Source organism: Zeugodacus cucurbitae, chromosome 3, assembly GCF_028554725.1.
Source record: "Zeugodacus cucurbitae isolate PBARC_wt_2022May chromosome 3, idZeuCucr1.2, whole genome shotgun sequence".
In the NCBI taxonomy this organism is placed as follows: Eukaryota; Metazoa; Arthropoda; class Insecta; order Diptera; family Tephritidae; genus Zeugodacus; species Zeugodacus cucurbitae.
The window spans coordinates 77,898,115-77,912,874 of record NC_071668.1 but is presented as its reverse complement, the minus strand read 5'-3'; the positions used below and the strand labels follow the sequence as shown (position 1 = coordinate 77,912,874).

The window sequence follows — 14,760 nt, the reverse complement described above, 5'->3', positions numbered from 1 at the left end:
AATTTGCATTCACAAATCGTGAAATAGCGCCATAATTCGCCGGCTAAAGAGTGCCAAACGTGCGATTATCCGACACTTTTCACAAAAACTAGAAAAATCTTTTGCCTATTTGTTTTTGTACAAATGCAAATGGAAAAGTCGTAAAATGGAGAAGAAAAAAAAAACAAATTAGCGCAAAAATACCGGTTCTACATTTATAGGTCAGCAAAACTGGTGGTGGCATCGTTGCATCGCTGAACAAATAAAGCGAGTGCAAACGTGCTTACTATACATATGTAGTAGATCTAACGTCTAGCGGTGCTTTATTTCGCCTTTTATGTGCATAGCGACGAGAGAGGACAAAGTTGAGTCAAGCCTGATTGAAGCTAAATAGATGTTTATACAAGTATGTTGAATGCACGAAGTTGAACCTACTTACATATAGATATACATATATATGTATATATCGATCAGGAGAGTGCATAAGTGGGGCTAATGCAAAGTGACAGTTCTTTCACCGAAAGGAGGTTATTGGATGCAATGCAGGCTCGAAAAATTTAAAGTCGCTAATGGAATGAGAGTTGAAAAATGATTTTAATTGAAGTAATTTGCTAAATATTTTAATATAATTAAACAAAATTACGAACTGATGAGCAAAATTGAAAGTATTAGGTCTACAACTTTGCTTCAGCCGTTTTTTTTTTGTAAATTTAAGTTTTTTTTTTGTATAAAAACGGTTACAAATGTCGATGAGCCTCAGCCGCACTTTTCTTGGAATTAAAAAAGAAAAGCAAAATTTCCCGCAAATGTCGAGTATTCGGCTCAAAAAGTGACATTTTCAGTTAAGAATAAGTTTGGGATGCAAACAGATCTCTACAAATATTTTGTTGGGTTAATGTTGACACAAATGTCCAAATTCGATATAAAAAAATCGATTTAATCGACCAGTGCTTGACCCTAGAGACACCTATTGGGAAACGGCGGAAGAAAAGTTGTAAACCTAATATATTTTGAGAAAGTATTATAAAACAACTAAAATCGAGTTAAAGATCGCAAGAACGGAAAATAATATACTGAATTAAGTGGATGTGGATTTCATTAATTTCATTAATTGCAAAGAGTCCATTTGATCTGAAAATTTTAGGTTAGAAAATCTCTCGGCATGATAAAGAAGATAGAAATAAGATTACCTTACGACAGATTACACTGTCGATGGGAGGCCATGGTTCTCTACAATGTTTCCAATCTCTAGGAGCTTTATTATAGGTTCTTCGATTATATTCTAATTAATTGACTAATAATACAAATATAATGAATATAACTCCATTATCTGGTGTAACTTTATCTTAAGTGTGTAAATGTCGAGCTTTTGAACTAAAAATTCAGAATTATGGTTTAAACTAATTATTTGCTACCATTAAACCATTTGTAATCTTAGTACGTTTTTAATTCAATGAACTTTTGGAACACCAACCTACTCACACTTACTCCAAGACTCTGAATTCGCGCATACACCCGCAAAGAACCAAGTCGAAGCCACTTCATACTTATTTATTTCTGCTATTCCATGGGCTTGCGAGCACTTCTTGCTCTTCATCTTCTAATGGCATGTTTTAACTACAAAGCGTTTTGTGTAATTATTTTTACTGCCTCATCTGCGCATATTACAGCAATTAATAATGCCTAACATTTAATTATCGACATTTTTTTTAAACCATTATTTATCTGCCTGGAAATTAGTGATGTAAAAAATGAAAGGAAATGAAATAAAAGTGCCGTCATCAACAACAACAGCAACAACATCTACAATAAAAACTCATGATAATAGAATTATTACAACGTGGATTTCAAAAGCGGAGCCGCTTTATCATCTTAATTTGCGTTAAGTGTGTGGACGACCGTAGCTGATAGCGTGAATAATGGTTTTACTGCTACTTGAGTTTTGTGCTCGCAGCAATTAATCCAAACTTGAAGTTAAAAAAAAGAACAATAATAATAATCTAAATTGGAGGAACAACAACAGGAACTTTCTGACAACATGCGAACACAAATTTGATTCGGCAGGAAGTTCTGTGTAAAAATCTCTGACCGTGTAACAATGACAAATAGAGTTGCTTCTCTTGCACATGGATAAGTTCTCTGGTGCAAAACTGCCCTTAGAATAATGTAAAGAACTCGAATAGCAATTTTAAGCCATGCAGTCCAGTGAAGTACAAAAATTTATTTTGACCAAGATTTTTGGGAAGTTCATAGTTGTATTTCAGTATAGTCTAGGAACCTTGTGGCCTCCTTCAATAGAACTTTTATTTTTCTAGCTGTCAAATAATACTTTGACAACCTCCAACTGTCATTGGAGAAATCGTAGAGAATTAGGCCATAAATGAAATAATAGGAAAGATCTATCTATTGAGCCATCAAAGCTTTTTTGTGAACGGTTGTTCGCCGAGTTAATTCATAGTCTAGTATGAGAGATCTTAGGTTGGCTAATGGACTTTGTGCAATGTGAAGCGGCAAAATGTTAGTTTCGGGCAGGTATAATTTTGACGGAAGTCGGTACTCGAAATTCTGAAAACTTTAATTAGAGAAACAGACTTGTTTTCAGGGTTAAAAATCTTTTTGACCCAAAATCATAATTTTTTAGTTCACAAAACAATTTATCTAAATACTTGCCTTCCATATAATAATAATACATCTACTATAAATAGGTTAGCAACCTTCATTGTACTTTGCTATCCAAGCCACTTTGTAATTACATTGACTGCCAATTGAAAATAATATTGGGTTTTCGCTACGTATATACACATCTAACCGATCCATTAGTACACTCAATCATCGGCCAATGACTTTACGCCTGCCAGTTGATTAAAAATTATTACGCTAGCAACAAATGCCATACAATACTTGTCGATGTTTCGTGAGTGCTGAAAATCGATCAGTTCGAAGTTCGAACAGATCAAATGATAAATAGTCATCGAAAGAAACAACTGACAGCACAATAAAGCTACTGTTCCCTAAGTATACTCGTATTGCTTGACGAACTAGCCATTGAATGAAATGAACGACTAGCCAGCGACTGCGATAATATGAAGGAAAGGTATGTGCCGCAGCATGAGCTAACTATGTGTGCTATAGTGCTATGTCTCTGCATACCTTCCAATCATACAGGGTGTGTTACTTCGAAACCGTTTTGTTTTCACTGCTTTTTCAAGCGCATTTTGTTTCTTGCGCAATCATTGTCTTATAATTACACTGATGGCAGTTTAGCAAAATAAAGCGAAGCAATGAAAGACAAAATTATAAAAAAATACCGTAAATGACTAGAAAAACGCGCAGAAAACAGTTGAGCAGCTAATCGTTGAAAAGTAAAATGAACCTTAATGGAAAAACAATATGCGGGCAACAACAGCCAGGCTGCAATGAAAAAGGGGTCAGTCAAAGCAGCCAAAGCTTTTAGGCGCTCGTCACCTCTAAGAGACGCACTCTATACCCGTACTGAAAGTGAAAATCATGTGCTTTGGTTCGCGTATTTATAAATTAGTTGGTTTAATTTAGCCCAGCCTCGCTTGAAACAATGACAATTGTGAGTGACGGCTCATTAGGCGCCGTTACAGCGCGGAAATCGAACAAAGCGGTGCGGCACAAGTCGATGATGTGTTGAAATATGGTGGAGATTTATGTAAGAATTTGAAAAGGTGGGTTTAGTAAAACTATTTTCCTGTATAGGAATCGATATTTTTTGGAAGCGAAGCTTTGGAATGATTTTTGAGAGTGAGAGTATATAACGGAATTGTTTTTACGAAATGTAGAATACTCCAAAAGAAGGTATACATTTTGGTAAAGCACTATGAAAAGACCGAAAAACATGGCAAAACATAAAAATTAGTATGTACAGTAGTGTGCAAAGAGGTACAGATATTATTATATACCAACTGTTTGTCTGATGACGAAAGAGTAAAAATATACATATACATATAAATAAATTAATGCACAAAGTCGGCATTGTTATGCTAATTGCCGGAATTTGTATACAAAATTACCAAACAAAAGTGCGGCAACTCAGCGAGGGGATGCGGCAATGGACATTGCAAATGCGAGCAAATTCAAAAGCGAATTTAATGACAACTCTGCTGCGAACGCAAACTACGAACATTCGACATTCATTACAGCACAAATATTTTGTTTGTATTGTTGTTGTTGTTACTGTGGTAAACGGAGCATGCAAAAATTAGAATCAATTTAGTGGCATATTTTGCCTATCTTTTTCGTTGTTCGTTTGAAAATATTTCATGTCGCGTCGTACTCACTGTCTAATTAAGTGAATTACGAGTGAAACGGAATGTCAAGGCTTTTGGCATTGCATTCGTGAGTTTATGAATTGAAATTAATTAAGCAATTATGATGAGTTTCAGCGAAAATGTAAACCTTTTTGTGAAGATTTTGGGCAGAAATATTTAGGGGAAAATGTAAAACGGTAAACTATATTAAAATAAGGAAAATTGCAGCACATAAATTGAGTGAAATTAAAATTAAGTTACAAAATTAGTTAAATTTAAGATTAACTATTAAATAATTATAACGGGAATATTTAAATTTTAAAAAATATTTTGTAAAAAAATTCTTGTCAGAAGTGGGATTCGAACCCACGCCCTCAGAGAGGACCAGAATGCTCCGAAACAACCCGTATCACTACAGGCAAGTTATTACACTTGAGTCTGGCGCCTTAGACCGCTCGGCCATCCTGACATATATTTTTATGCCAGCGAAACGCAAAGCGTATTTTTTTAAAATGACATAAGTAGATATATATATATATTTACATATATACAACGAAATATCCAAAGTACACACACACAAAACATCATTGAGTGATTTCCGCGCTTTCTATTATCTATATTTACACCATATGTCTACATAAAAGATAGCGAAGCGTGTCTGCCCACGCAACGACAGCACATAATTGATTTCCCCCGCGGCGATTTCTTTGATAAGATAATAAACTAGCCGCCTAATAGGGCCACATTTCAAGAAACACTTTTTATTATGTGATAAAATCAAAAACTATCTTTAAAATGAAATACAAATGCACATATCCAGCTGTTAAACGTTTGACGCTCTTATCTTAACGCCTACACACATATAACGGTCATTAGTAATTATAAAGTTATTAAAAGCTATTAAACTAAAATCTTCAGTAGTTGAGTGCTACGCTTGCTGCCACAAAAAGGCAATTAGTTTTGAGTGTTTTATGATTGCAAGTTGATTGTTGAGAGTTACTTCAAGGGCTTTGTGTACTAGGGTGAGTAATCGACGGGTGGTTCGACCTAACCTGAAAACTATGAAGAGTAAAAGTAGGCTGTGCTCTAACCATAAAGTGGACTGTATAACTTTTATCTCATTTTATAGTAAGCGAGCACGAAAAGAACACTCACTAAAATAATAGAGTACTGGTATAAAATTTGGAAAATTTCTCAAGGCATAAATGGAACATATGTTTGACATCCAAAGTTGTTACCAAATGTTGTGATGCATGCATGTATCTTCAGGGAAATTTCATCTTCATCTGAAGCCCACTAACTACTAATGCTCTGGTTATTCGATATTTAAAGTATTTATTAATAAAGTGAGTATATTCAGTTAGCTTCTCTTCATAAAAATACTCCGGGCAAATCTGTCACACAAAGCGTTACACTTTCATGGTTTTATGACAAAAACGAGATCACGAGTAAACACATTAAAAATCATGTGAAATGCATTATTGTTTGTACAAGGGTTCATCGTATGATAATATTGGACCGCTTAATTAAATCGTGACAAAGTTGTAATTCTATAACAACGAAAAAAATAATAAGTGAATGCAAATAAATCGATGAAGCGCACACGATTCACTTAGATGATATTGAATTAGCTGAGGAATTAGGGGTCTGTTATACGATACGTAAAACAGCTGCAACGATCGTGGCAATAAACTTTGTGTTTGCCATGTGAAAACACTGCATGAAAAGACAATTAACTGCGAAAGCAAAAACAAGCTGTCTGTGTGGGCTGTAGAACGCTATAGAGTACATGTTCTTTTATTTTATATGAGTGCTGATAATAAGTAAACATGATAGCAGGAAATCAACTCTGTACAACACGACACACCATTTGGCCAAAAAAAATCTAAATAAAAAGGGTCAGGGGCACAAAAGGTCATTAAAACAGTAATGGGTTACTTGAGTTACAGTGACGTATACTTGAAAACGAACGAGAGGAACACTGCCATCCTTAAGTAACTTTGTATGTAGCCAAGTGTCTTTTCAAATGTCTGTCAGATACATACTTATGAGGCGTAAGAGCAGTTGTAAGGTTTATAGAATTTTAACATCCCAGCCAAATTCATATTATGATTTAGTTTTTAATGTGAATAAATCTCCTTATTTGACCTGCTTTCCACCATACTCACTCTGCTGGCCGGCTTTCGTGTAGTCTTAATAGAAAATAAACTAAGTGCGCCCGAAAAACTGAAACCAGTTTGGATTTCAGTTTCAGACAAACTTAAGACTCACACACACATTCAACGTGGAGCGTCTACCAGCGGTAAGGCGCTCAAATTACGCACAGAAACTGGTTTCTTCGGACAGTTTTTTCCTTGCATTTTCATGCAAAGCCGGCTTCATCAGTTTTTGTGCACATATTTCCTGGTGAGGTTCGTGGAATGATGATTTTTTTATTATTTGCTTTGTTTCCCTTTCGTGTTTTTGTTTTTTTTTCTCTTCTTAGTTTCCCTTTCTTGATTCTTTTCGGCTTTTATTGTGTTTTGCTTACGCTTGCGCGTGCGTTTGTTGTTTTCTTTTACGGTTTGTTGATTTTTCAAACGCAATCTTAACCACTAAGTAAGCATTCACGTTCCAGGTACAAAGGTAGCAGAAACTTATAACAAGTATGTGATGGAACTTATTGAAAGCCGGTCACGACATGCACAACTACAATTGCAAATGCCTAAAAGCGCTGACGACGTTCTCGACCTCGACCACAACAACACTTCCTCTATTGGCTGTGTGCCCACAAAAAAGGTTCTTGTGCTCATTCAATTACCTCACAATGGGTTTCCAGCCGACAGCCACTAAGCTGATTTATTGTAGAAAAAAATGAACAAAAACAAGTTATGTGGTTATTGTTCCTGGCTTTTGTCAAATTGACATTGCTTGATATCCCTTTCCTACTCCACATATGATGCAGACATCTTATTTTCCTAATTTTTTCAGTAAGCACTTTATTAACCGGCTGAAAGGACATGCTAACACATTTGTAATTTTCTCGTTTGTCAAGTGTGAAGCGGTGCAAATTTGCGTTTGTTCGGCGCCTCTCAACTGTCATACCGAGTCTGTGATAGTTCCACGCTCAGAGTCATTTGCTTTATGGGCTGACTTTGACGCTTCTGCTTGTTGCTCTGACGGCTTTTAACTTCCGAGTCTTTATTACATTACTTGTTATTTGTTGTCCTTAACCGAAAGTTGTCACAATTCCTGGGAATGTGCAGACATTTAATAGGGTTTTAATGTCGCTCATGTGTTATGTCATACAATAGTCTTGTTGACTGGTTGTTCTGCACTCAAAGATATGGGTTGATGGGTAAGACTCAATTGAAAGAAATACATTTTAAGTTGAGACGAGATAAAATCTAGGGCTGACAAGCGTATTTGAATAGCACGCAATTGTTCCAATTATTTCTTAATTTGGGTACTGATTTTTTTCAATACTGATTGGCACCTAATCGAAGCTTCCAGAGGAAGGAGGTTGAGAAAGATGTTCTTATTTAAAAAATATCAATTCTCTCTGACATATTTAGTCCCATCTCAGTGATAGTTTTGCTCAAATTCTTATTAGAAGCAATTTCTTTTTCCACCAAAAATTGACGAGCTGTCCGAACCTTTCAAAACCAAAATGAAATGCCAACAATTGCTGGAATCTATGACATCTGCAATATTGCGCAATAAAAATGCAACAAATCGACACATTTGGTAATCCAAAAGTGAAATGAGCACAAACCAATCAGCAACAAAGCGAAAACCGAACAAAACACTTTTATCAAATGAAAATTGACGGCAAGTGCTGACCAGAAAAAAGTAAAAGCCGAAAAAACAAATATATTCTCTACATTTGTCTGACGTTCCAAATAAAAAAAAAACAACCAAAACTGACTAAGCAAAACAGCTGAAAATACCGGAAAAGGAATGAAAGATATTCCTCGGTGTAAGGTGAGTGTATTGACCACACAAGGCGCAGGTATTACAAGTCTCACAAACATACAATACATACATACATGTACATATAAAGAACATGCCAATGTGGCAATCAACCAAACGAGATTACGTAACGTCAAAGCATATACCGTTATTTCTTTCTTTGTAAGGATGTTTATGATGTTTATGGGACTGTAGTGACCACTTGTCTTTGATTGTTGCCTTCTGCCTTCTTTTCTGCTGAGTATGAATGAAACAAGCAATGGTATGAAGAATACTAAGGGAAATTCAAGAAAAAGGCAAGGCAACACGAGGAGACTTTTATGGAGAACCACAAGTTGATAACGAAGCTTCAAATGTGGAAATAAGAAAATTACTTCAAAAAACGGACTGCAGATCTTGGAAGACCGTACGAATTGAACTACCTTTAAGGCAACAACCTAAACTTCTATGAAATCTGAAAACAATCTGTAATCTTTAGAACATTTTTAAAGATAAATTAAGACAAGAAATAGGTGAAGCTTAAACTTATTCTCGCTTCAACAACTTAAAAAGCCATAAACAAATTAGCAGTCAAAAGCAAATGGCGATGATAGCAGAAAAGTGAGAACAAATAAGAAGATAAAACACAAAAACTGGCTGAATCAATAAAGTCAACAGCTTTTATGTTCAGCATAAATGAATTTTTAATATTTATTAGCAAATTTCTTGGCTGTCAAGCACCTACGAACAGCACAAGTAAGTACAAAATGCTGCAAATAAATAAAAACAAGAAATGAATGGAAGCAACAACAATGTATTTATATGGTCTTACAGCAATAAATATGCGCCAGCCAACACCCGCACCCAACAGCCGACCGGCCGGTGTTGCCAGCTAATTTGAATGCAAAACGCACTTCATCTTTCATTCATTCATTGAATTTAGCGCTTTAGCAGCCGTACACACACACACACACATCCACTAGCTTTTCGATTGCATTTTTAAAACGGAAGTTGCTGGCTGTCCATCTTCGCTTTGACGCTGCGCTGGCACCCCTTTAATTTTACACTTTTTTTCCGCCTGAAACACGCTTTGCATGCAGCAATCGTACTTGCCACCAACTTGCTTTTTCTCGATTTGGTTGCAATAAACGCTGGCAGAGTCGGCGCAAAAAATGTGGCAAAATAAAGCCGGCACCGGCTGAACCGGCTGCCATTCATTATCAATGTCAACGCAGTCACTACTGCATGCTGTTGGTGGGCGTGTACACAATTTCACATACTCATAGACTGACAGACACAAACAGCGTATACACACACCCACGCCACATGCAGTCAGTTTCCACTTGTTGTTGTTGCTTTGTCTATTTCTGACCGGAAAGTGGTGTTGCAGTGATTTTTTGCTTTCACACAAACAATAACAACAAAAAATGTGCAATTTTTAGATAGAAATTCTTTGAGAGCAAGCAAGTGTTGTCAACACACCTTATATTTCTTTATATAGCACACCACCTATCCGTCTAAACTCTCTTTTCTCTCATATGTGGGAGTTCCTGTCAAAAACAAATACACTTTTTTATGCATTCAAATGCATTTTGACACTGAAAAATTTTGAATTTTTCTTTTTACCGTTTTCATGTTACGGTATTTGCCGATACTTTATCATCGTACTTATTCATCATTCTACGGTTTCTTCATTCTTATCGTTCGCTCTTTAATCAGTTACTCTATTTTAGTTGATAAAATGATTTCACTGTCTTTGTCTGAGAATTGTGATTTGATTTAGTGACTGCGGCTTCATAAGTGAGTGATTTGCTGGCAAGTGTCTACAGAATTTATAGCTGAAAATGTCAGAAGTCAACTTTGGAAAAAATCTGAGACGGAAATGTGAGAAAATTGTTTCGAAATTGATAGGTTCTTTTATGGAATACCTCTATATTCAGTTAATGATACCAATAAAAATATATGAGACAAACTACAATGTTTAGGTTGTTTCTACTGCTAATATCCGATATTTCTTATTACTTTCATATTTGTTAAGCAATGATGTTCATAAAGTGTTAAAGTTGGTGCTTAAAAATGATAAAGATAGTTTGAAATCATTTCTAAGTAATATGAAAGATTGATGGTTTACTCATGAGTCTTCCAAAACCGAATACTCACAATGATAGATCAATCTATGTACCTTCTAATCTATTCGGGTTATATATATATACATATCGAATATAGAGGGCATGATTCTTAAGATTTTTTTATCAATTCCAAAACAATTCCAAAACAATTCGACTACTTCGCCTCTAAAGCGATCACCAAACGATGGTTGATGATTTTTCTACGTTTTCCAATAGAATTCGCAGTGCCGTTGCTATTAACCCCAGGAACTTTACATTAAATTGTCTCTTTACGGTTTTTGCACTTATTTAAGCACCGTTTAACAAAATTGTCAAATGAAAATGACAATTTGTTGCGATATTTTATTACATTCACTGACGTTACGAAGCAGCCATACAACGATATTACACAGAAAATGTTATTGACACATACCCTGTAGGAATATTTGAAAGAAAATTTTTTTGTTTCCTAAATAAGAAATTACTTGCTTCAAAGGTCACATTTTATTCAAGTTTTTGTGCCATTTGCAGAAAGAAATTTCATATCCACAGATCAAATAGGGACAAGTATTTGATTTCAATATAATTTAGAGATCAATGAACCTAGTTTTTCTATGAAAAATTAGTACTTTGTCAAATTATAATTCTTGGTTTGCGGTTATAAAAGTCGGCACAAAATTTACCAAAAGTTAGCAACTCGTGATTTTCCTCAACGGTTGATTTTGTCTGAAACTTTCTACATTTTATTGGCGTTAAAGTGTGCGAGGTGGTGGGGGAGTAGCCGAGATCAAAAATTTTATTTTATTGCCAAATCACGTATGTAGCGACTTTTATGGTGTTTTGCTTAATACAAAAATATATATGTACACATGTATGTATGTATTTAGTCATGTTGAATTTCGCCAAAAAGGTCACAGCAAATCTGTTGCAATCACAGTGGTCACAATACCAGCAACAGGATACGAAACGAAGGGGAGCGCACGACAAGCGACAATACAGTTAGTATGCAACAAGCGGGCGAGTCCTGTCACATACCGACGCCTGTCCGACGACGCATTTCCGCTGAACAGACACGTGCCGCACAACGTGCCGACACCCGCTTACAAATGTACACACCCACATACACCCCTGCAATGTTAGACTGCGTACGATTACATACATATACATATATATGGATACATATGCTTGTTGTGATATTATCACTTTGGAGATTTTTGGTCGAAAATGCAAGGCATGCAATTTGACGCAACCAACGTGTTGGGGCAGCCAATGATGGGGGTGATACAAGCGAGGGGAGTGGCGTGGTAGCGAATGGGAACAATGGCTTATCGAATGGGAGGCAATCTACAATGCCGCTGTGGCGTGGTATGGGGCTTCAACACGCGGCAATTGGAACAACTTGTTGGGTGGCAGAGTGCTACAAAGCGTGCACCAACAGCAACAAAACAACCGCTTGTTGATGATTTGTAGCAGCAATTGCTACTGCTGCTGCTTTTATTTGCTGCAACATTGCAGATGAAGTGTTTATGTTGTGAGTGTTGATGCCACGCATTGCTGCCGCAGAGAGAGCGAGGTGGCGAGCTGGTTTTTATTTTCGTGCTAAGAATCGTGTTATTGCCCGCAATGTTACACCGAAACACACACACACGCGTTTGAGCGAAATATGTTCGCTTACATGAAATATAAGGTGGTCCAACGTGTAAGCTGCGGCATGAAAAATGTAAGAATCAGCGAAAAAGAAGCTGAAGAGGTGGGTACTACAGCGACAATAAGGAGGAAAAATCTACGATAAAAGGCTATCTGCGAGGATGAACGGAAGTGCGAATGGGTGGCACACGTCTGCATGCCAACATGTACATGTAACCACCAACAATCCTTAACTGTTCACTCTACTTCACCACTTTCCTGATTACTTTTTTCCTGGCTGCCTGCCTGGGTAAGCAACCCCTTCTCGGCCAGAAAAAAAAGAAGCCCGGTAGACGCGGCTGAAAGGCAATTAAACGTGATTTATTGCCACCGATACTCTGTTCTCAATGCAACGATTGTTGTTGTTTTCATTTTGGAGCTTTTTGCTAGTGTTGTTGTTTGTGTAGTATATGGCGCTGACACGTAATTCGAAATTGTAAAATTTTTTATTGCCACAAATGACTTTTGCCGTGGCATTCCTTAACGCAATTGACTAAATTCTTGCCATATACAGTTATATATATGTACACACATATGTAACGGGTGATTTTTTTGAGGTTAGGATTTTCATGCATTAGTATTTGACAGATCACGTGGGATTTCAGACATGGTGTCAAAGAGAAAGATGCTCAGTATGCTTTGACATTTCATCATGAATAGACTTACTAACGAGCAACGCTTGCAAATCATTGAATTTTATTACCAAAATCAGTGTTCGGTTCGAAATGTGTTTATCGACAAATTTTGTTCAGCGATGAGGCTCATTTCTGGTTGAATGGCTACGTAAATAAGCAAAATTGCCGCATTTGGGGTGAAGAGCAACCAGAAGCCGTTCAAGAACTGCCCATGCATCCCGAAAAATGCACTGTTTGGTGTGGTTTGTACGCTGGTGGAATCATTGGACCGTATTTTTTCAAAGATGCTGTTGGACGCAACGTTACGGTGAATGGCGATCGCTATCGTTCGATGCTAACAAACTTTTTGTTGCCAAAAATGGAAGAACTGAACTTGGTTGACATGTGGTTTCAACAAGATGGCGCTACATGCCACACAGCTCGCGATTCTATGGCCATTTTGAGGGAAAACTTCGGAGAACAATTCATCTCAAGAAATGGACCCGTAAGTTGGCCACCAAGATCATGCGATTTAACGCCTTTAGACTATTTTTTGTGGGGCTACGTCAAGTCTAAAGTCTACAGAAATAAGCCAGCAACTATTCCAGCTTTGGAAGACAACATTTCCGAAGAAATTCGGGCTATTCCGGCCGAAATGCTCGAAAAAGTTGCCCAAAATTGGACTTTCCGAATGGACCACCTAAGACGCAGCCGCGGTCAACATTTTATGCGTTTTTTTTTTTAAAAAAGTTATCAAGCTCTTAAAAAATCACCCTTTACATATGTAAGATATTGCAAATTTTCGGTGGATTTAAATGTTAAAACAAAGAAGAAAAAAAAATTGGGGCCCAGCTGTGACTTGGTCCCACGATTAATGTGAGTAATATTTTTCATTCAAATATTGGAATATTCACACATATTAACGTATAAAATTCTGACAGGGGAGCAATCCACACCACACATGAAGAATGTTCCGAAGCATATATCATTACTCATGTCACACGCCTTCTTTTGAGTACGTAAAGAGAAGTTCCTAGGACTCTTAAACTAAGGTTGCCTATGTAATGAAGAATGAAGAAATCTGGATTTGAAGCTCAAAGTTGTTTCTAATCTAGAAATCGGTTGTAGTTCTTTCAGAAAACACTGAACACATCCGCTTTAATTCTGTGCTCCATTTTTTACTTTTTTCTTATCATCCCTTCATCACATAACACACAAACATACATACAAATGGAGTGCTGAGTGTATTGAACTGAGCATTTTGCTGATGTATAAATATGTGCCCGGGTAGCTCAGTCGGTAGAGCATTGGACTTTTAATCCAAGGGTCCAGGGTTCAAGTCCCTGCTCGGGCGAGAATGGATTTTTTTTAATAAAATTTTTAATTTATATTCTCAACGCAATTCTCACATTGCAGTACGTCGAAGTTAGATTTATTTAACACAGAATTTAAAATTGTTGCTGTATTATATATAAATTCTCAACTTTTGACTTAGTCATATTTGAGTGTTTTCTCCTTTCAAACACAATATGCTTATAAAACCACATCACAGCAGCAATTCTGCATAAAAATTTGTCACTTTCGGTTTTTCCATCAATTTTGACAAATTCATGACACATTTCTTATTTTATTCGCACCAGCCAGACACTCACCCTCCCACTGGCTCCCCTCATAACAAGAAAACATTATAATACTGCGGCAAATAAGGGCAGGTGGATGGAGTGTCTTAAGATGCTAAGTAAACTTCATTTATTCACTTCGCTTCATTTCGGGAAGCGCCCGCAAGCCCAAGTAATTGAATCTATTTGTTGCGGGCTTTACTGCCGCATGCACATAAACAAGACACTATTATCAGCATGAGCAGCAACACCTAAAAGCATACCAACATGTATCCTCAAAACACCCGACATAACATATACAGTACGAACACACATCGGAATGGGTCCCAGCTGCCAGTCAATCAGTCCTTGCCGTGCCGCAAACGAGCGCCATTGTTGCTGTTGTTGTTGCATTGATTTGTTGGCAAGCGTGAGACAGACATGACTAAACGCACAAAAGCTACTCATCACTGCTTCACACAAATACACCGCTGAGACCGACGACGACGACCCATTTCTTTCGTATTTCCACCCCACCCCCCTTCCTCTTCGCATGGCAAAAAAAAATTTC

General features: G+C 36.9%; 1 protein-coding gene and 2 non-coding genes across 4 annotated transcripts in view; 1 reads left to right on the top strand and 2 right to left on the bottom strand.

The window, feature by feature from the left end:
- The window catches only part of LOC105211468 (centaurin-gamma-1A), a 210,530-nt gene that overhangs the window by 188,933 nt on the left and 6,837 nt on the right, over positions 1-14,760 (bottom strand). The window lies entirely within an intron of this gene.
- On the bottom strand, positions 4,599-4,722 carry Trnal-caa (transfer RNA leucine (anticodon CAA)). The gene is made up of 2 exons: positions 4,685-4,722; positions 4,599-4,643 (listed from the first exon to the last, which is right to left on the bottom strand). It is a non-coding gene; the product is annotated as a tRNA-Leu (tRNA).
- Positions 13,873-13,945, top strand: Trnak-uuu (transfer RNA lysine (anticodon UUU)). The gene has a single exon. It is a non-coding gene; the product is annotated as a tRNA-Lys (tRNA).